Source organism: Erpetoichthys calabaricus, chromosome 2, assembly GCF_900747795.2.
Source record: "Erpetoichthys calabaricus chromosome 2, fErpCal1.3, whole genome shotgun sequence".
NCBI lineage: Eukaryota > Metazoa > Chordata > Cladistia > Polypteriformes > Polypteridae > Erpetoichthys > Erpetoichthys calabaricus.
Window position 1 is genome coordinate 206,791,893 of NC_041395.2, and position 22,824 is coordinate 206,814,716.

At 37.1% G+C, this 22,824-nt stretch overlaps 1 protein-coding gene across 3 annotated transcripts in view; it reads left to right on the top strand.

The window, feature by feature from the left end:
- LOC114646733 (nuclear receptor ROR-alpha A-like) overlaps positions 1 to 22,824 on the top strand; it is a 344,553-nt gene that overhangs the window by 154,487 nt on the left and 167,242 nt on the right. The window lies entirely within an intron of this gene.

Here is a 22,824-nt window from a genome sequence, read left to right on the forward strand (position 1 = left end):
CGGAGCCAGCTGCCACTGCTCGGGGAGCCAGAGATGGGAGGAGGTGGATGAAGCTTGCCAAAAGAGGAGTGGAAGCGGAAACAGAGAGAGATGAAGAGAAGAAAAGTACTGTGAACTGTACTTTGGTGCTTTCTATAGTGCTGTGCTCTGGGGAGCGAGGAAACAGCACTCCATGTGTGTAAATAAAAGTGTGTTGTGTGCTGAACTTGTGTCTCCGCCTGTCTGTGTTGGGGTTGGGGTGGCTGGAGTGCCTGGTATTCCACTATATCTTTACATATATATAGAGAGAGAGTAAAATATACAGGGGCGGGGAAAAGTAGGTTTGCAGTTGTTCATATGGAAAAAGACATGTATGTTATGATTGCTACACTCAAGCACACTTTAATAATAATAAGAAGAAGAATACAAATAAATAATACAATAATTAATAAGTAATACAGTAATAAACTGTGTTTCACGTACTCACAACTGTATATATTGATGCTAATGCGGTGTGTTGACATAATCAAGACTGTCCAAGTTGGAATTCTTTTATGACTTTGGCAAAATCACCCATTTTAAAGGGTCCCCTGAAGCTGCTCATTTGCATATGAATGTCAAGTCATACTGTGGGTGACTGATCCCCAGAATAATGTAACTTGTCAGCAGCATTGCAATATTATATAATTATAATATTATATAATTGCATTCACCATCCGTTTTCCTAACCCGCTTATCCTGGTCAGGGTTTCAGGGCAGCCGGAGCCTGCTGTTAATAAAAACAAAGCCAGTGGTCAGAAGTAGTTCATGTCAGAAGAAGAGGAGTTGCTACAGGGAGATACTGTAAAAGACAATCAATTTTTGGTAAAAAAAAAAAAAACTATCCATCCATCCATCCATTTTCCAACCCGCTGAATCCAAACACAGGGTCACGGGGGTCTGCTGGAGCCAATCCCAGCCAACACAGGGCACAAGGCAGGAACCAATCCTGGGCAGGGTGCCAACCCACCGCAGGACACACACAAACACACCCACACACCAAGCACACACTAGGGCCAATTTAGAATCGCCAATCCACCTAGAACTTGTTTAATTATTCAATTGACATTCTAAAGTTGGCAATAGTAAAAGGGCATTTGCAGAATGAGAATGTAAAGATGTTAGCAGTACAATTATAACAACAAATGTCCAACCACTAGTTTTTTTAAGCATTTTACCCTTTTTGTTAAATCTAGGCTTTTTTTTACCTTGGTCAAGATAAAGCTGGGTTTCCTTTTATCATTTAAAACTGTAATGGTGGATATTGTTCATTTTTGTATGTCTAAATTGTTCTAGTAGGTTTGTAGGTGTGTTTGGTATTCAGGTACCCACAGGATGTGCTGTTCTCTAGGTATTGCTGTCCAAATGTAACCCACTATGTAGTGAAAGTATTCATTGATAACTATCATATTCATATTAGACAGAGTGATTTATCCAGTCTATTAGTAAAATATGAGAAGTGGAATCTTAACAGTAAAGAGAACCTAGCAATTGTCTGACTCACACAAGATAATTTTATCTTTTGACCAAAACCAACCTGAGACAGAATCAAAAGTCAAAACAATACAGACGTCCAAACCAGAATTGCTCTTAATTAAAATCTGATTTTTTTTTTTTTTGTTCCTCTTTTGGATACTTACTACTATGAGCAGCCATCTTCTCTATCATAGCTGCCATCTTCTATATCATAGCTGTCATGATGTCATGGACCACAAGGCATGCACATCATGTGCCTAGCAACAGTGCAGCTTCATAGCGAACAGACACAAAATGGCACTCATAGAAAGACCATCTTACAAAGTGTAATTGCCCTCAACTGAATAATAATTAAAAATATAAAAATATGAATATTAAACATGCAATTTTACAAAACCAAGCCCTAAAGAGACAAATTCTTAACTAACATTTCCTGACAGTAACCAGTTAATAGCTTACAAGTTCAAAACAGTGGCTAAAGAGGATTCCATGCCTTGCTCAAAAACCACTATCAGTTTCACCTTCTGAAGTTAGAGGTCAGTATGTTTATGTTTGTATAGATGACAGAGTTGGCATCTAGAAAAAAAATTCACACCTCTGCCACAGACCGAAATTTCAGTTTCATAGTTAGAAGTCAGAGTCTGCTTAAGCATTGGTTATGTGTGTATTGTGGTATTAACTCAGTCACTGTGGTACCTGATATTTTTTTTATCTAAAAATTGTAATTGTCAAATTCTCTTCTATAATTTGAACTTGCCTTTAAAAAAGATTCTGATTTTTTAATAATTTTCTTTCCTTTTTTGAGAAGGAGAAATGTTTATTTTTTTCTCTGCATTTTGTCACTGTAGCCGTATTTTTATGTGATGTAATGTTACTTTAACATTTTAAATAGCCTTGCAGACATGGGGAGCACATGCAAACTTCACACAGACCATGAGAGGGTGTGCAATGTGAATTCAGACACCCTATTCTGAGAATATGGAACCAACTTAGAAAGCATTTTAAGATGGAAAATCTTTTATCTGTGGCACCTCTGCAAGAGAACCACCTCTTTCAACCCTCGCAAACATATCCAGTTTTTAATACCTGGAAAAGATTTGGGATTAAATTGCTCAGAGATATTTATATAGACAATATCTTTGCATCCTTTGAACAATTACATTCCAAATTCAACCTCCCAGCTACACATTTCTTCCACTATCTTCAAATTAGAAACTTTGTTAAACAGAAACTGCCCGATTTTCCTCATCTCATACCCTCCACCATGCTGGAAAAAATACTGCTCAATTTCGAGGAATTAGACACCATTTCCGCATTATATAAAATCTTTTTAGAGTCCCTTCCTTTCAAAAGATCCAAGAGGACATTGGGAAAAAGATCTCTTAATCAATATATCAGAAAAGGAGTGGAAGGTAGCATTGCAGAGAATTCACTCAAGCTCCATATGCGCAGAGCATAGAATTATTCAACTAAAAATTATATATCGAGCTCATCTGTCTCGCTTAAAACTGTCCGAAATGTTTCCAGGGCAAGATCCAACCTGCGAATGCTGCAACCAAGCTCCTGCCTCACTGGGTCACATGTTTTGAGCCTGCACCAAATAAACATCATTTTGGACCAAAATTTTTAAGTGCCTTTCAGACAGCCTTGGTGTCACAATCCCTCCTAACCCATTAACAGCTGTGTTCGGTGTTCTTCCAGACAGACTTGAAGTGGAGAAGGACAAGCAAACGGTGATTGCATTCACTACACTTTTGGCACGCAGACTTATTTTGATAAATTGGAAGAATCCTAACTCTCCTCTGATAAGTCAGTGGGAAACCGATGTTTTATATTATTTGAAATTGGAAAAAATCTAATTCTCAGTTAGAGGATCTGTACAAAATTTTTTCAAAACCTGGCAGGATCTAATCAATAATATTTTAGAATAAGAAGAAATAATTATTTCCGCATTTCTTTCCCTTCTCCATTTTTTATTTACCTATATATATTTTTTCCTTTCTTTTGTTTATTTTTGCCCTATTAAAAAGCCCTAAGCAATTCTCCTTTGGCCATGCTCTCCTTCTCAAGGGTGGGGTTTGATTTGTCTTCAATTCTTTTTTGTATAAATTGATCTATTTGTATGGAATGATTACAATAAAATTAATAAATAAAATAAAAAAAAAATAAAAAAAAGAATTCAGACACCCTAGTAAAATCTTCTGCTCCTCATCTTCTCGCTAGCTCCAGGCTCTACATTAGACAGTGGCAAAGCAAAAGCACAACAACAGATGCATGCAGTGACAAATGCCCAGAAGAAAAATGTGTGCAGCTAGTAGATGACCATTGGAGTTAATGTTATATATTTTTAAGGTATACTTTTTTATAAAGAGAGTGTAAATGATATGAAAATGTGGCTAAATAAAACATATAATGTTGAGAGAAACCCCACACACATAAAGAGAAACCCCAGAATCTTGTAAATAAAAGGATAACTATACTGTGTAATTTGTAATAATTTGTAGTCTGTGTAATACCACTTTATGAGCAATCCTTCGCAAAAAGCCTAAAAGCAGAACCCATCTATTTATCACCTAATACTGATAACCTGGACATATCTTGATTTGATCTTGGTATGTCCAAAAATCCATATCATACTGTAATTAAAAATTCTAACAGTTTTTGTAGGTACTGGTATAATGTATTTGTATATACTTTTTCAGACTGAAGTGTAATTTTTAAAGAAATAACACATGTATTAATGATTAACTGTTCACACAGACATAACTCATTATGTGTCAAAATGTTTTTAATGCTTTTGGTGCTTAAATGGATTACATAGCAGATATTCAACTCTCTAACTTGAACTGAGTAGCTTCTTTAAAGCTTGGGCCACTGCTGCCCATGGCACCAACATTTCAAAATTTTGTTTTGACAGGGCATCTAAACTATTGTATTGTCATGAGTTAAGTACTGTTCCAAAAACCCCAGCTTGGCTATTTACTGGTGACTATAGGGATTGTAGTCTGTGAAAATTACAAATTGGGCTCCCTCGCAAGTTCTAAAAATATTTCTGTAAGAATTTCAAGCATGAATTTCTATATTTCTTTCTTGTGGTTTAAACTGTACCTGTTAAAGTAGGTTGGGCCTTAGCTTACCTTCTTGATCTTAAGAGAGTGTGCTACCTCTAGTCTGAGCTGCTACTCAAGACATTGGAGCTGCTGTCATGGCAAATCTTCCTATGAATCCTTCACTACTAACAAATCCTGAAAATGCCCTCAGTTCTCAGAGATGAAAGGATTGTGGCCACTCCCATACACCTGCCACTTTGTTTTGTTCTCTCATGTTCCATGAACCATTTGCATAATTGACATGTCCAATGTACTTTAGTTTTCTCTTAAGAAATTGCATTAGGGTAGCTTTACTGTACACCTAGACTGTTGTAGATGTTGTAATCAAATCAGTAAAACTCAGCCCCACTTCCATTTAGAAAAAAAAATGACTGAAACTATTGTAGAAGTGATTTAGCATCATCATATACTTGAGCCCTCCAGATTATTAGGTCTTATAAAGTTACTTGAATGAGAGAAACATTTGTTTGGTCTACATAGAACCAATAAATCATAGGGCACATGGTAGAGAAAGAATATATGAAAGTTAGTTTTTGTCATAGTCCAATGCTTTAGCATTACTGCCTTATGACTTCAGTGTCCTGGGTTAGATTCCCAGCCCAGACACCATCTTTGTGTAGTTTGTTTATTCTCTTCATGTCCATATGTTAGACAAATTGGCCCAGCAAGTGTAAATGGTGTTGGTTTACTCTTGGGATAGGATTAAACACCCCGCAACTACCAGTTTAAAAATGTGTAAGGAAAAAAGATAGGTAAATGGATAAGAAACTGTAGATAGTTATCCGAAGAGGGATATTTTGCTCAGTAAATCAGTAAGTAAATAAATAAATAAATACATAAATATTATAACAAATACACACAAGAATTACTAAAAAGAAAGAAAATTTCTGACTGTGCTAAAGATAAATAAGAGTAGTCACAGTGAGGCATTATAAAAGCTTATTGCTTTTGGTATTAAGGACCCCCAATAGCGTTTTTTGACACATCTGTGCTGAATAATTTGTTGGCTGAAAGTACTCAGTGTTAATGTGTCTGAGAGAAGATGTGCAGCATTGTTCATAGTGGCACTCATTCTTTCCTCTGCTACTCCACTGAGTCAAGAGTGCATCCCATAACCGAGCTTGCCTTTTTAATTAGCTTTTTGATTTGTTGGGTCTCTGTTGAAGTGATGTTACCAGCCCAGCACAGAAAGCCTTGTGCTTCCATGCCATGTTGCAAAACAATCTTCCGTTTTATCAGCTTCCACTATTATTCCCATTAACCCTCATAACAAGGAACACTGTCTTAAGAAACAATTAATAATTGGGAACTATACCTTTTGTACATGAACAAAAATAATCTTTTATATTCAAAATCAAAAATATATTTAACTTTGAATAACTAAAACATCAAACACTGTATCCTTGTAATTCATCCATCCATCCATTATCCAACCCGCTGAATCCGAACACAGGGTCACGGGGGTCTGCTGGAGCCAATCCCGGCCAACACAGGGCACAAGGCAGGAACCAATCCTTGTAATTCAAGTTTGATATATCTGCAGATTAACAGAAGATTAAAGTATCAGTATAAAACTTGATTCATACAGGGAGTAAGACATAATGAATATGGTCATGGGAGTGCCTTTTGTCTGGACAGCTAAGGGTTGAGTCACTAGAAGTGGCCTGGTACAGTTCAGCTCTCATATACTTACACAACAGATTATAATGTGGTAGGGCAGATAATGATGTTATACAGTATGTTGATATCCCAGAGAGTTCTGTGCTTGAAAGTTAACTTTCCTTATCACTAAACATACACTGTGGAAGAAAGATACACTCATGACTTTTATGTTCTGTAATTTTAGCTTTTCTGTTTAGCATTGCAGTTTTACATTTGATTGACATTTTTAATGTGATAATGGATGGATGTTTGAGGTGGCTTTTCGTAAGAGATAATAGCCATCAGCATTTGATATACTATTTTTAATATATCAAATTAATGTTTCTTGAGACATTCAATTTGTGAGCCAAGTATTAAACATAATGCTGTCTTAAATTCTTTTTTTACAGTATAGCACCAACATGCTTTATTTAGGATATTCCTTAAAAGTAATGAATTACTTACAGTCATGGCCGAAATTATCGGCACCCCTGGAATTTTCCCAGAAAATGCACCATTTCTCCCAGAAAATTGTTGCAATTACAAATGTTTTTGTATATACATGTTTATTTCCTTTATGTGCATTGAAACAACACAAAAAAACAGAGAAAAAAAGCCAAATCTGACATCATGTCACACAGAACTCCAAGAATGGGTCAGACAAAATAATTGGCACCCTTTCAAAATTGTGGGTAAATCGTTTTATTTCAAGCATATGATGCTCATTTGAATTCACCTGTGGCAAGAAACAGGCGCTTGCAGTATAGCAATCACACCTGAAGTCAGTTAAAATGGAGAAAAGTTGACTCAACCTTTCTGTTGTGTGTCTGAGTGTGCCACACTAAGCACGGAGAACAGAAAGAAGAGCAGAGAATTGTCTGAGGTAGTGCTGGGCGGTATACCGGTTCATACCGAAAACCGTTTTTTATTTTTTTTATGATATGGATTTTTCTTATACCGCAACAGCAGGGTCCTAGAGGGTGCATGGGAGTTTGCCCAACCAGTCTACATGTGTTTTGTGGACTTGGAAAAGGCATTCGACCGTGTCCCTCGGGGAATCCTGTGGGGGGTACTCCGAGAGTATGGGGTACCGGCCCCCCTGATAAGGGCTGTTCGGTCCCTGTACGATCGTTGCCAGAGCCTGGTCCGCATTGCCGGCAATAAGTCGAACCCGTTTCCAGTGAGAGTTGGACTCCGCCAGGGCTGCCCTTTGTCACCGATTCTGTTCATAACTTTTATGGACTGAGAATAAAGTGGAAATGTCGACTTTAATCTTGACATAGTCAACATGTCGAATTTATTCTCGACATATAGTTTGTTTTTTCTTCCGTGTCCATATTTTTTTTTCTTCACAGTGGCCCTAATGCGCTTTCACAGGGCTATACCACAAACAGCATTATAAATGCAAGTTGCAGTTTTTATTATTTATGTATATAGCTTAGCTTGAAGCAAGGTCCATATTAATGCAGTTTGCCTAAATGATGGTACAGTTGGTAAGATGTCATCACCAAGATTGCACTTGTTTTATTTTATTTTAATTTGGTGAATACAGTGTAATGCACCTGGGCTTGATGCCTTCAAGTAATGGTGCAACTATCAGTAATACTATTATGTATTTTATTGTTATTATTTATTAGTTTAAATATTATGCAGTTTAATGATGGTAAAATTGTTTAAAAAGTCACTTTAACGTGTCAGTGGACAGAGATTGTTAACATTAACAGAAAGTGTAGTTGGTTTACAAAAAATATTTACTATTTATTCCTTTTCTAAGACGTGTTCAGTGCAATCCAACTTTTGACAAACACCTCTGGATATTTTACTAAGTCTAAATGCCTCTTTGGATGGTTGAAAATATGTTGTCAAAATCATAGTTTAAGCTTTTGCAAAATTTGTTTAATTAAAGGTTCTATATTTTGACTGCATCTGTCATGCAATGTGATTCCTTCTCTTTAGTGCCACCCCCTTGAAAACTATCACTTTATGGGGCCATGCAAACCTGGATTAATACTTGTGTGCACATTAAAATGTCTTTTTGTATGATGTACAATTCTCATAACAGTCTAATAGGTTATTCTTAGCCAGTCTACTGCAGTAATTGCAGTGGAAAATGTGGTTAACATCCACTCATGCATGGGGAAAAAAATACCGTCTAATACCGTGAAACCGGCAGAATTTAGAAAAATACCGTGATATAGAATTTTGGTCATACCGCCCACCTTTAGTCTGAGGACTTGAGAAGAAAAATTGTGGAAAAGTATCAACAATCTCGAGGCTACAAGTCCATCTTCAGAGATCTTCATGTTCCTTTGTCTACTGTGCGCAACATAATCAAGAAGTTCACAACACATGGCACTGTAGCTAATCTCCCTGGACGTGGTTGGAAGAGAAAAATTGATAAAAGACTGCAATGAAGGATAGTCCGAATGGTGGATAAACAACCCCAATCAACTTCAAAACATATTCAAGCTGTTCTGCAGACTCAGGGTGCAACAGTGTCAGCTCGAACTATCCGTCGACATCTGAACGAAATGAAATGCTATGGCAGGAGAGCCAGGAGGACCCCACTGCTGACAGAGAAACATAAAAAAGCCAGACTGGAGTTTGCCAAAATGTACTTGAGGAAGCCAAAATCCTTCTGGGCAAACGTCTTGTGGACAGATGAGACCAAGGTAGAGCTTTTTGGTAAAGCTCATTATTTTGCTGTTTACAGAAAATGGAATGAACCTACGAAGAAAAGAACACAGTACCTACAGTCAAACATGGTGGAGGTTCTAAGATGTTTTGGGGATGTTTTGCTGCCTCTGGCACTGGATGCCTTGACTGTGTGCAAGGCATCATGAAATCTGAAGACTACCAAAAGATATTGGGGTGCAATGTAGGGCCCAGTGTCAGAAAGCTGGGTCTGCATCAGAGGTCATGGGTGTTCCAGCAGAACAATGACCCCAAACATACCTCTAAAAGCACTCAGAAATGGTTGAAGACAAAGCGCTGGAGAGTTCTGAAGTGGCCAGCAATGAGTCCGGATCTAAATCTGATTGAACACTTATGGAGAGATCTCAAAATTGCTGTTGTGAGAAGGCGCCCTTTAAATCTGAGAAACCTTGAGCAGTTTGAAAAAGAAGAGTGGTCGGAAATTCCAGTTGAGAGATGTAACAAGCTTGTTGATGGTTATAGGAAGCGCTTGATTTCAGTCATTTTTTCCAAAGGGCGTGCAACCAAATATTAAGTAGAGGGTGCAAATAATTTTGTCCAGCCCGGTTTTTGAGTTTTGTGTGAAATGATGTCGGATTTGGCTTTTTTTCTCTGTTTTTTTGTGTTGTTCCAATGCACATAAAGGAAATAAAGATGTGTATACCAAAACATTTGTAATTGCAACAATTTTCTGGGAGAAATGGTGCATTTTCAAGGAAAATTTCAGGGGTGCCGATAATTTCGGCCATCACTGTACATTAAATTAAAAAAAAATGTTTAAATTGGCAATAGAATTAATTTTTGGCAGTTATACTGTGTATAATATTCTGATCAATTATTGTGCTCAAAGATTCATATCCCACAGCATTGTGAAAAGAAACACTACCACATGAAAAACATTTGAGTTGGTTAATGAATATTTTTTCTTTTTCTTATGGTGTAACAATGTTTCCTGTAGTGTTTTATCTGGTTTGGTGGCCATGGAACACAGTAAATGCAGCTGGTGCCTCTAAATGCTTCACAAACAAAATGGCATATTTTTAAATGTTTACTTGAGCGTATTATAATGCAGTTGAATGTAGTTTTATGATGTTTGGAGTTACTTTTAAGATTTAACACAATCAGATTAAAACCTTAAATCTAATTATAAAATTAATTTGTATATGCATTTTACAAGTGTTTTCTTATCCTTTTAATGTCATATTGCCTATGCATTTTTAATTCCTTTTGGCATAAACCTGAACCTAATAGTAACCACCTTCTTATGAAAGGTTGTGAAGCCAGAGACTTCTGCAGATTCACATCTTTAAACACTGTACATCTTTGAATGTGAAGAGATCTTCAGAAATGTGACTGTTTATAACAATAGAACCCTAGTACAAAATGATGCAGTGTTTTCATGTAGTGGGAAACAGAATGAATGCAGTCTTGAATGTAATGCTAAAAATGATTTAGTTGGAATATACTTGGTTCATGCTGTAAATCATAGTCATAGGTACACAGTAGGGTTTTCAGAAGTTAAATGAAGTAAATGCCTTTTAAAGTGCAACTAAACTTCAGACTTTTGTCTTGAATTTAATTGTAAATTTTTATATTTAATAAATTAATTGTAACATTTCAGTTTATTCCATACTTCTGACACCACGAATGCCAAATATTTAATACATTTTAATCAGCTATTTGTAATAGTGTTAGGTAAACTTTGCCTTTGATATTTAATACTGCAATCATTTATAATATGTTATATTATTAAGTAATGTTTTTTACTTTTTGGGGAAAATGTTCAGTAAAGTAATGATTGGGGCAGAGGAATAGTTAGTGCTATTAGTGCTCCAAAGATCTGAAGCATAGCCTGGGGACTAACCTTGTGACATTTACACATTCTCCCAAATTTTTTCCCTTGGCTTTTTCCTATGTATATTCCAATTTTCTTCCCACATCCCAATAGCATAACTGACGAGTCTAAATTGCCTTAGAGTGGAAGAGAACGTGGGCAGGCCATGCGATGGACTGGCATCCTGTCCATTGCTAGTTCTTTCATTATATCCAATGCTCCCAATAACCCTGAATTATATAAATGGATTAGAAAATGGATGGATGGTTGACTGGGAGTAATTGCTGAAGCATATAACTCATTTTTGATATTAAAAACTTGAATGCCATACTGTAAAAAACACAATGTAACAATCACCTCCTTAAAAGTACAGTAAAACCTTGGATTACGAGTAACTTGGTCTGTAAGTGTTTTGCAGGACGAGCAAAAATTTTTAATAAATTGTAATTTGATAAACGAGCGAGGTCTTGCAATACAAGTAGTACATATACGCTTTGTCTGCCGAGAATCACATGATCACAACTGAGCCGATGATTCTTCTCTCTCTCTCTTGCTGCGGGATTATGGGTAATTGTCTCCCATGCTCAGTTTCAGTTGGCGTGCCTCACTTGTATAGTCAACATCTGTACAAGCATATACTGCTTACTATATCATTGTGACCACATGTGTGTGCGTAAAGCATTTTTTTATTTTGTGTCCAAGTGTAGTGACTGTTCTTTAGTAAAGGTACTAGATTAGGGAGATGTGTAAAATGTTGGAAAGAGTGCAAAATTTTGTAGAAAAGCACCACCGGAATAAGGCTGTAGCAGTGCGAGCAATGAATCTGTTTAACAACAATGCAATGTCACATTTCTGTGAAATCCTCAAAAGGAGGCGAAAGCAACTGTCATTGGAGAGGTTCCTTATTAAAGTCGCAAAAAAAAAAGAATAAGATTCCAGTGAGCCAACAGTTAGCAGTGATCGCGTTAGTTACAGTGAAAGTCGTCCTACACAATTACCTTCCTCCTCCTCTTCTCTCTCTCGTTTCCCTCACACCAGCTATGATTCTTTTCAAAGGTAAAGTGCAGGTTAATTTGTTTTATGTATTTTTACTTTATATTTTGGCTTAATCATTTTTATATGAATATTTTTGGGTTTCGGAACGAATCATCTGAATGTCCATTATTTCTTATGGGGAAATTTGCTTTAATATACGAGTGCTTTGGATTCAAAGCACATTTCCGGAACGAATTACGCTCATACACCAAGGCACCACTGTAATATGGTTTAAATTGTATTTTTGTATGTTTCTATGAATATTACCACAGAAACTTAAGCAACTGTTCCTAAGTCATGCACTCATACACTAATTGGGTTTATACTTGGTGATGGGTTATTATCTAATACCATACCAACATTACAAATTAAGGAACACTGTGAATGCAAAAGTACTAACAAGAACAATAAAAAACAACCGAAAAACCTCTCACCTGACCTGTAGAGATATTGGGTTATTCAACCCTCTGGGCATGAAGTTGATCTTTTTGTAGCTTACCTTCACATTTTAAAGGTTTTTTGCCCAACTGTGGTTCAGTTTTAGAGACCCAAACTCTTGTTATTTGCAAACACATGTTGAGAATAAAAAATATAAGTGAGACCTCAGTACATTTTTCCATTTTAATTTCTAAAAAAATGCTTTCATCAAAAAGAAGAAATAAAGTCTTAAAGGTCTATTTCTTGGTTTTGTCTTTTAGAGTGTTTTTTTTAACTTCTTGTACATTCAAATATTACATGACTTTCACATCTCATCTGTAGATAAGGAACCTAAATATACTTGGTTTGCTTAAAAATATAATAATAATACTATCTTCAAGTCTATCCAATTTTATCCTCAACTCTCAGATCCACCTTGCTGCCCTTTATGACCTTGGCTTGGTCACCCCCAAGTGGTTTGAGTACCACCTCCTGGACAGATTCTACCGTTGTCCTGGTGATGAGAGATGTCAAGGGTGTACCAGGCAAGTATAGGGCTGGCTGCCTCAAGGATATGTGCTGAGTTGAGTGCTCTCCTCCTCTCTCTACACTTCCTCACTAGGTCCCATCATCCAGTCCAATGGCTTCTCCTTTCAATGCTATTTCAGTGTTATACAGCTCCTCTTGTTATTCCCCCCGGGGACTACACAGTACCATCTTGAATCTCTGTATGTCTCACTGATATTGCAGCTTCAATGAAAGAGTACCATCTCCAACTCAGCCTGGTAAAGACAGACTTTCTTGTTATCCCAGCCTGTATATTTAGCTCCCCATTTCTTTGCAGCTTGGCTCACTATCGTTAACACCTGCTTTCAGGTAAGAATACAACCTCTGGGTGTTGACTGATGACCAGCTATCCTTCACTGACCACAATGCAAATGTCTTGCAGTCATGCAGATTCACTTTATACATCTCCAAGGTCAGAATGTATTTAACAGAGAATGCAGCTTCTGAAGGCTTTGGTCTTCTCATGTCTGGACTACAACAACTGTCACGTAGTTTTTATACACTAGTCTCACCAGCATCATTCATTGACTATGTGTTACCACATTATGTCGTTGTAGATGATTCAAGATGCACATTTGTGTCCAACCAGCTGAGGCAGGCACATGTCACCCCTCTTTTCTCATCACTACATTTGGTCTCAGCAGCACAGTTCAAATTCTTGATGCTTGCCAACAGAATAGTTTACTGTCAAATAAATGCAAAGAGTACGCGACACGTGTTTCGCCCTCATTCTGGGCTCATCAGGCGTACACACTCCACTGCACTCCCTCTCCTATTTCAACCATTCTATGATCTGCTCCTCACAAACTGAGGGCACCGTGGCGGATGTTAGCAGATTGCTGGCCAACCACAAGCGTTACCTGGTAGGTAACCACCCATACAATCAGATTGTGACACAGACTACGAATGCCGTGAATGTAATTACCCTGATCTACATGCTGTCAAATAAACGAACCACACGCCGTGGCGCAACATTAGGGGCATCGCCTCTGGCGCTGACGTCCGAGGTTCGATTCCCGAGAGGGAGTGCAGTGGAGTGTGTACGCCTGATGAGCCCAGAATGAGGGCGAAACACGTGTCGCGTACTCTTGCATTTATTTGACAGTAAACTATTTCAACCATATATATATATATATATATACTGTATATATAAAATCAGTTTTTCCAGTTTTACTTCAAATTTAATCAGTTGAAATGCAATGAATGAACTAAAATGGTAAAAGGTAAGCCGAAAGCAGCCAGAGGTTTAAATTTAAAGTTTAGGTTAGCAAGAAATGTTTAAATAAAAAAATAGAAATTTCAGAATATTACAAATGGGTCTTCTTCAGGGAGCAATTAATAGGTTATAACCTACAGATGTTCTGCAGCAATTAAAGTTAATTGAACCTTGCAAGTTGAAGCAAACAATTTGCACAGGTGGCCCTTCTTCTGTTTATTACTTCAAAACTCTCTGTTTATCTTAAAGCTGAGTGGGAACAGACTGTGTTACTACACCATCAGAAATTCTACTTGGACAATATTACACTGTAGGAAGTTGTAAATTCCAGTGGTAATAGCAAGAAAATGGAAATTAACAAATGCGATGTGACAGAGCATTATTACCCTTAGAAGTGTAGGCCTTTCATTTAAAGAAATTGCAAAACAATCAAAGCGTCAGTGAGTATGGTGTCCTACAAAATCCATAGGCAGTTGAAAACTGAAAGAGATGTAGAAGACCATAAATCACAACCCCATCAGAAGACAAGTTTCTACAGGTCATCAGCTTATGTGATAGACACGTATAGCACAATAGCTTCAAACACAGCAAGTCTCAGTTTCTGCTGTGAAGAAAAGCTCTGTGCTGCAGGTTTGACAAGGTGAGTGGCAGTAAGAAAGCCATTCCTTAAAGGACAAAATAAGAAAGTGAGGCTTGCCTGGGCCATGAAATACCAGCTGTTGACTACTGCTAACTGGAAGAAAGTCTTATGGGCCGATGAATCAAAATTTTAAATCTTCGGTTCATCATGCAGAGTTGTCTGTACACTGTCAAGTTGGTGAAAGGATGGTTTCTCAGTGTGTGACACCAACTGTCAAACATGGAGGAGGAAGTGTGATAGTCTGGGATTCTTTTGTTGGAGACAGAGTTGGTGACTTGCACAGAGTGACTGGGATTTTGAATTAAAATGTTTTATCACAGCATTTTGTAGCTCCACACAATACCTTCCAGTCTACATCTAGTAGGTCAGGGGTTCATCCTTTAGCAAGACAATGACCCAAAACATACCTGCAGGCTATGTCAGAACTATAGATTACTAATAGAACTATACATTAAATGAAAAGAACAAGAAGGTACACAAGAAGGTTCACAACATGGAATGGCGAGCACAGTCTCCAGATTAAACACCATTGAGTTAGTTTGGGATGAACTGGACAGAAGGGTGAAAAGTAAAGCAACATACAAGTGCAACCCATTTGTTGGAACTCCTGCAACAGTGTTGGGAAGATGTTTCTGACCAATATTTGATTTCTCTTATCGAAAGAATGCCACGTGTGTGATTGTCTGTTATATCAGCAAAAGGTGGATACTTTGATGAATCAAAAATTTTAGTAAAATTTTGTACACTTAATGATTCCTTGACTTATTTTTTATTTTCCATTCTTAATTTGTTATATGTCTTGATTTCATGAAACATTAAGTTCTAACCTGCGTGCATTTTCATAAAAAGTGAAAAAACTGTGGTGTTCTAAAACTTTTGACTGGTAGTGTGCGTGTGTGTATATATATAAATGAAGTCTGGTGATTCCAACTCTGCATGGCCTCAAATCTCAGTCCAGACTCTTTCATTTGTAGCTTCTAGCTGATGGAACAAGCAGCCCACCTCCATTCAAACTGCTGACTCCCTCAATGTGTTTAAGAAGCTTTTGAGGACTCTTCATTCAGTGAATCTTTGGTAATGACTTTGTTAGGTTCTTGTAACTAAGGAAATTCAACTTGCTTGCATTTTGTTCTGAGCTCCACACTTGTGATGATCAATTTTGTAACCTTGTCCTGTAACAGCAGTTCCAAAACAGTCCCCTAGAGCAGTGTTTCCCAAACTCGGTCCTGGGGACCCCCTGTAGCTGCAGGTTTTTGCTCCAACCAGATTCCTAATCAGTGACAACACCTGATAGCACTGATCTCATTTAATTAGCTGGTATTATTTTTTCTTTTATTCGACATTCAGAAAAGCATAGCAGCATGATTTTTATATTTATAAGACATTTAGAAATATTTCTGCTTTTGCTATAGATTTAAATGCTTAACTCTCTTTAATTGATTTCATTATACTTTGGCCTTTCTCTGTGCAGTTTTTCCCCCTTCGTTGTATCTAATAATGACAATTTAAAACAAGCAGATCAGACACCCAGGCAAACAACACTGAATAATCAAAGGCTGCAACTACTTTAGAGTCAGACCCACTAATTAGTAAATAATGGATTAATTAAACAATTAGAAGACCTAGAAAAGTAGAATGAAAATCAAGATGAAAATACTGTTAAAAAGAAAAAAAATACATTATTCCTAAATAACTGCTTTGTACATTTTAATATATTTTTTTTTTTTTAGCAAACTTAGTTTTCTAATTTCTATATTGTTCCTTAAACACAGAACTTGGGAAATAACACATCACTTAATTAGCCCAGGAGTTCAATTAAAAACAGAAGCTGGTTGGAACAAAAACCTGCAGTCACAGGGGGTCCCCAGGACTGAGTTTGGGAAACACTGCCCTAGAGTAATGTTTCCTTGATTATGTTAACCTCTTGTCTAAGTTACTTTGGATAAAAGCATCTGCTAAGTAATGGAAGTGTAAACTTCAGTATGAAGCACAAAGTTTTCAGCTTAGTTTACTTCACCAGACATTTCTGAACAATAATGGATTCACAGGTTATTGTGACAAATTTATTAACATTTGGTTTGAAGTTAATAAAATTTAGTACTTTACATTTTTTTGCATAAAATATTGCTAATTATCTGTATTGTTTATTTTATACTTATTTCCTCTCTCCATTATTCTTGTGCACATTCTGCTTAGAAATATTTCACACTTTCTTCTGTTGCTTTATGTTTGATTTCTCAATGGGTTTTAATTTTGCCTTTGTTAAATACCGGTAGTTTGTTTTATTTACATTCACAATGTCAATCTTTATGTGAAATATTTTTTTAAATAAAATGATGTCTGTCCATCCATCCATACATTTTCAAACCTGCTTATTCTCAGCAGGCTCATGGGGAGCCTGGAGCCTACAGAATCACATGACCTTTAATATTTATATTAGGGCTGGGAGATATGGCAAAATTTTTTTTATATTTTTCCATATCATTCAGTATCAGCAATTTTTATATTCATTTCCTGATGCTCAGTTTTAAGTGTGAGTAGTTTATGTTTTGAACCTAGAAACCAAAAAGGCTTATTATTATGATTCAATATATAGGACCAAAAATTATTATAAAAACTGAACATTAGTGAGTATAAATAAAATAAATAAAAATTTAGATTTTGAAGACCTTTTGGCAACAACCAACAGATGTATGAATGTAAACATGTTATAATTTTCAAATGTCAAGGTAACACCTTTATCTTGGTCAGCTAAAACAGAAAAGAAATGTTAATTTAAATTCACTGTAATCAATAAAAGCAGTACAGCATATTAGTCTCACATAGTGAACAACAGAATTATTTTTAATTTACAGTTCTATGCCGGAATAAAATATTACATCCTGTGTAACATAAGCACACAAGTGAGTAACACTCCAATAGCAGACCTTTAGTGTTGGTGTCACTTGCTCTAGTGTCTGCTTCGATTGATTAATTCATAGTATTTGGATACAATTAAGAGAGAAAACTTCACTTTAAAATGATTAAAAAGAAAATGACAGAGTTAAGTATCCTATGGCAAATGTATAAATATTTATTAATTTCTTTTAAATTTAGATCTAACAATAATACACTTTTCTGAATGCAAATGACAATGAAAGTTTTAGATTAAACTAATTCAAGTCTCCCCCCAACCACTGGATGGATAAAACCTTAAACTTTGATTTTAGGCTATACCTTGCTGTGTTGGACATACTCTTGGAATACTTAATCCAGTTATAATGAAGATAAAAAGACATGCCAGCAGCTGTAACTGGATTAGGAATTGTTTTGTGATGCCAAAGACAGCTAAACAAGTGCTTGTAATATTGAAAAGGTTCTTAAAATCGGACATGGAAGTAAATAAGTTATATGGCAGTAAATGTCAATGGTTACTGCTTTTGATAAGTGAAGAAACCAGCTGCCTTTCACTTGCTGTGATATGTTTAAGTTTTAGTGAGCAGCAAGCCATAGGTAAGCTACATTATTTGTATGCCACTGCAAAAGTACAAACTAAGCTGACATTTACAATAAACACAAAAACTAGAAGTGAACTAAATTGTATAATAAAAAATAATTTTATAGATCGAATTTGTCAAGGTATTTCAACATTTAACTGTTACTAACAAAGCATTTGATTGAATGTGTGCATCACCTAATTTACTTTTAGATGCAAGTATCGTGGTTGAAATCCAGTGGGTCCTGCACAACCCACCTTCATAACTCATGGAGTAGGATGAGATTAAACTTTCTAGGTATGCAGGGAAATGAAGTGTTTAAGCAGAATGAAAGCTTTATAACATATGTGAAAGTGATTTAAAATAAAAAAGTCCCCTGCAGCCCACTAGACAAAAAACAAAACACTATCAAATAGTCACCCACCACACAATAATCATTATTCAGGTTGTTTTTAAAAATTCAATAATTATCATTATTATATTATCACCCAAACCTAGTTTATATATATTGTGGTTCATCTTTTTCTCTTTGAGATTCAGTTTAGAATTTGTTTTATTATTTTGACTTTTGATTTTTGAAGTACTGTTTTGTTTGTTGCCTTCTTATCATGTTTTTCTTGAAAATGCAAAGGATTTTTAAAAGTTACCAGGATAACCTATGTGGTCAAAAGACAGAAACTGGACCAATATCGAGAAATCAAGAATACAGCAACCAAAACATGAGACAAGAGTTACATAAAATATTAATGTGTTTGCTAACAGATGTAATAGTAAGTGTTTTTTGAAACTGTTAACTCGGATATGGATATGACCATTATGTTGTGATTGATGGTTCACAACCTCAGGGGACACTCATCTGAAATGGGAGCTCAAAAAATTGTACAGAAATGTTACAAAATAATTTGTATAAATGAAACTAAGCATGGCTCAGTGGTAGCACTTCTGTGTCACAGTAAGAATACCAGGTTTTACATGTTCTTGTGGTATCCATGTGTCCAGGTCCAAAAACATTACAGTAAGAGAACTGGTGATACTAAATTGACCTGAGAGTGTTTCTATGTGAGTGTGTTCATTCTGCCCTGTACTGGCATCTTGTCTAGGGATTGCTCATGCCTTGTACCCTGTGCTTGCTGGAATAGGCTCCAGCCCCCCCCAACCCTGCTTAGAATATGGCATGATGTGGTATGGTAATACTAAACCCTAAAGTGAAAAACGAATATCATCAACAAAACTTCTGGGGAAATGGTTGGAAAATATTAATTAAGACAAAATACCCAACACTCCAATTAATTTTATAAAATTTGCTGTATTTTCTAAAGTCTGGTTTATGCTTATCACTTATCATGGTGAGCGACCAAAACACCTTTATATTTGCTGCGGCCCACTTCATTGGCTTGTTAGTAGTCTCCTAGTCAGTGACATTGCTCGAGCATGGTTGTATAGCTAACAATGTCACAGCAGAGGATGTGAGACTCTGGTGATGGAAAAAGAGGAAGAAAAGGAAAAGGTGGAGTGTCAGACCCATTGACCAAAAAACAGTGAAGGAAATGCAAGTATAACATTCTCCTGAGTGGAGGACCTACATGATGAGCTCAGCTTTCAATGTTTTTTTGTTTTAATTACCTGTTGCATCAAATTCAGTTCTTCGTTGATCATCCTGGTACCCAAGTAACCAGCCTCTCCTGGAAATTCACCATTTAGAAAAATATTCATGCACAGTGTGCCCAGGAGCATTTATCCAAGTCTGACATCATTTTATCCATATGTTCACTGGCACAGACACTTCAACTATAAACCTGGATTTAGCTAGTTACTTATTCTTTGTTTTTTTTTAATTGATGGGTTAATTAGTGATTTTTATATATCTTTTGTGGAGTGGAGAAGGAATGTACTGGTGCTGATATTTAAGAATAAGGGGGATTTGCAGGACTGTAGTAACTACAGGGGGATAAAATTGATAAGCCGCAGCATGAAGTTATGGGAAAGAGTAATGGAAGTTAGGTTAAGAAGTGAGGTGATGATTAGTGAGCAGCATTATGGTTTCATGCCAAGAAAGAACACCACAGATGCGATGCTTGCTCTGAGGGTGTTGATGTAGAAGTATAGAGAAGGCCCGAAGGAGTTGCATTGCGTCTTTGTGGACCTGAAGAAAACATATGACAGAGTGCCTCAAGAGGAGTTGTGGTATTGTATGAGGAAGTTTGGAATGGCAGAGAAGTATGTAAGAGTTGTACAGGATATGTACGAGGGAAGTGTGACCGTGGTGAGGTCTGCGGTAGGAGTGACGGATGCATTCAAGTTGGAGGTGGGATTACATCAGGGATTGGCTCTGAACCCTTTCTTATTTGCTATGGTGATGGACAGGTTGAGAGACGAGATTAGACAGGAGTCCCCGTGGACTATGATGTTTGCTGATGACATTGTGATCTGTAGCGATAGTAGGGAGCAGGTTGAGGAGACTCTGGAGAGGTGGAAATATGCTCTAGAGAGGAGAGGAATGAAGGTCAGTGGGAACAAGATAGAATACATGTGTGTAAATGAGAGGGAGATCAGTGGAATGGTGAGGATGCAAGGAGTAGAGTTGGCGAAGGTGGATGAGTTTACATACTTGGGATCAACAGTATAGAGTAATGGGGATTGTGGAAGAGAGGTGAAAAAGAGAGTGCAGGCAGGGTGGAATGGGTGGAGAAGAGTGTCAGGAGTGATTTGTGACAGACGGATATGAGCAAGAGTGAAAAGGAAGGTCTATAGGATGGTAGTGAGACCAGCTATGTTATATGGGTTGGAGATGGTGGCAATGACCAGAACGCAGGAGACAGGGCTAGAGGTAGCAGAGTTAAAGATGCTAAGATTTGCATTGGGTGTGAAAATGATGAATATGATTAGAAATGAGTACATTAGAGGGTCAGCTCAAGTTGGACGGTTGGGAGACAAAGCCAGAGAGGTGAAATTCCGCTGGTTTGGACATGTGCAGAGGAGAGATACTGAGTAAATTGTGAAAAGGATGCTAAGGTTAGAGCTGCCAGGCAAGATAAAAAGAAGAAGGCCTAAGAGAAGGTTTATGGATGTGGTGAGAGAGGACATGCAGGTGATGGATGTAACAGAGCAAGAGGCAGAGGACAGAAAGATATGGAAGAAGATGATCCGCTGTGGCGACCCCTAACAGGAGCAGCCAAAAGAAGGAGAAGATCATCTATCTTTTGTGAGATTTTTCTTACTGATTTAATTTGTTATTAAATTTATTCTTTGCAAGTACTGTTTTTTCTGTCTTGTTTTGGAAAGGTGTTTTTAAAATAATTTTTGATGGGTGCTAATCACAACATACAGTATACTGTGCAGACTTTTCACAAACTTTGGTCCTCACTGTGGACTTGTTTTCATTGGAGCTAAATTCTCATTTACTCTGTAATTCCGTCATTTAAAATTAAAATGTGTCTTTGTAGTATTCAGAAATGAGTTTCAGTTTTATTGTATGAAACATCAAGCAACATGATAATGTATATTCAAGTCTATGTAAATGGTGACATCTGTCTTTACAGTAGAACACAGAATTTATTTATGCAGTTTATTTTTTCTCTTTCCATGCTACAAGAGTTTAATATGTGTAGTAGTACTCCTTGATGCCACAAAACCCTTCACAAGTTCAGTTCAAGTTTATGTCTGTACATTTTTGATTACTTAATATTTATGAATATAATTATGACTTCTTACTTTTATAGGATTGAAAGAGTTCAAAAGATCACTAACCAAAAAAAAGTGTATTAATTGGTAAGCGCTAAAACAATCACAATATACATTATAGCATAATTTTTATTGCAGCTGAACACAAAAAAATCCCGTCTGACACAATTGCACATTGCGTCACATGTTAGTCTGTATGCTGTCAGCTTCTTAAACCACACCAGTTTGACTTAATGGCCATTTACCTTCAAAGATGATCTGTTCTTTGACTATTTTATTTTCATCTCTTACTGAATTATTAGACAGTATGACGGATGGCCGGGGCCCCTGCAGCATATGTTCCAGGGGAGCAAGCATGGGAAACCCAATATCTCCCCCTGGACTCTAGATGGCAGCCTCCCTGGGTTGCAACGATGCCTCGGACTCCCGCAGGGCTTTATGGGGGATGGAGTTCGGTCATCCCTGTTGGTTCCGCAGGCGCCGCCAGGGGCTGCTGCAGCAGGAGCTGCTAGGCCCTTCTGGGCTCTAGTTTCACCACACCCGAAAGTGCAGCTGGATGTCGGCAATCAAGCACCTAATAAAAGGAGCCAGCAACCACCACTCAGTGGCCAGAGTTGGGAGGAGGAGGACAAAGCTTAGAGGAGGAGTGGTGGTGCCGAAAGAGGGGAAGGTGGTGTTTAATTGGTGTTCTTGTACACTTGGGACTGTGTTGTGCCTGTGGAGATTACGGGGAAGATGTACCCCACAGGTGAAGAAAAATAAAAATCTGTTTATTTTATACGAGCCTCTGGTGTGAGTCTGTGTCGGGTCAGGCACCTATATAGCGCCTTGTTACAACAGCCAGTAATAAAAAGCAACAGACATATCAGATTGTGAGCACAACAAATGTGAAACCCTGGTGTAGAGGAGATAGTGCTTATTGTATGAACTCTTAAGAGTGGTGCATGTCAAGTTATAAATGTTTTAGGTTCAATTCTAGAATCAAGTATTCATTGTGTTGAGTTAAAGATCTTGGTAAC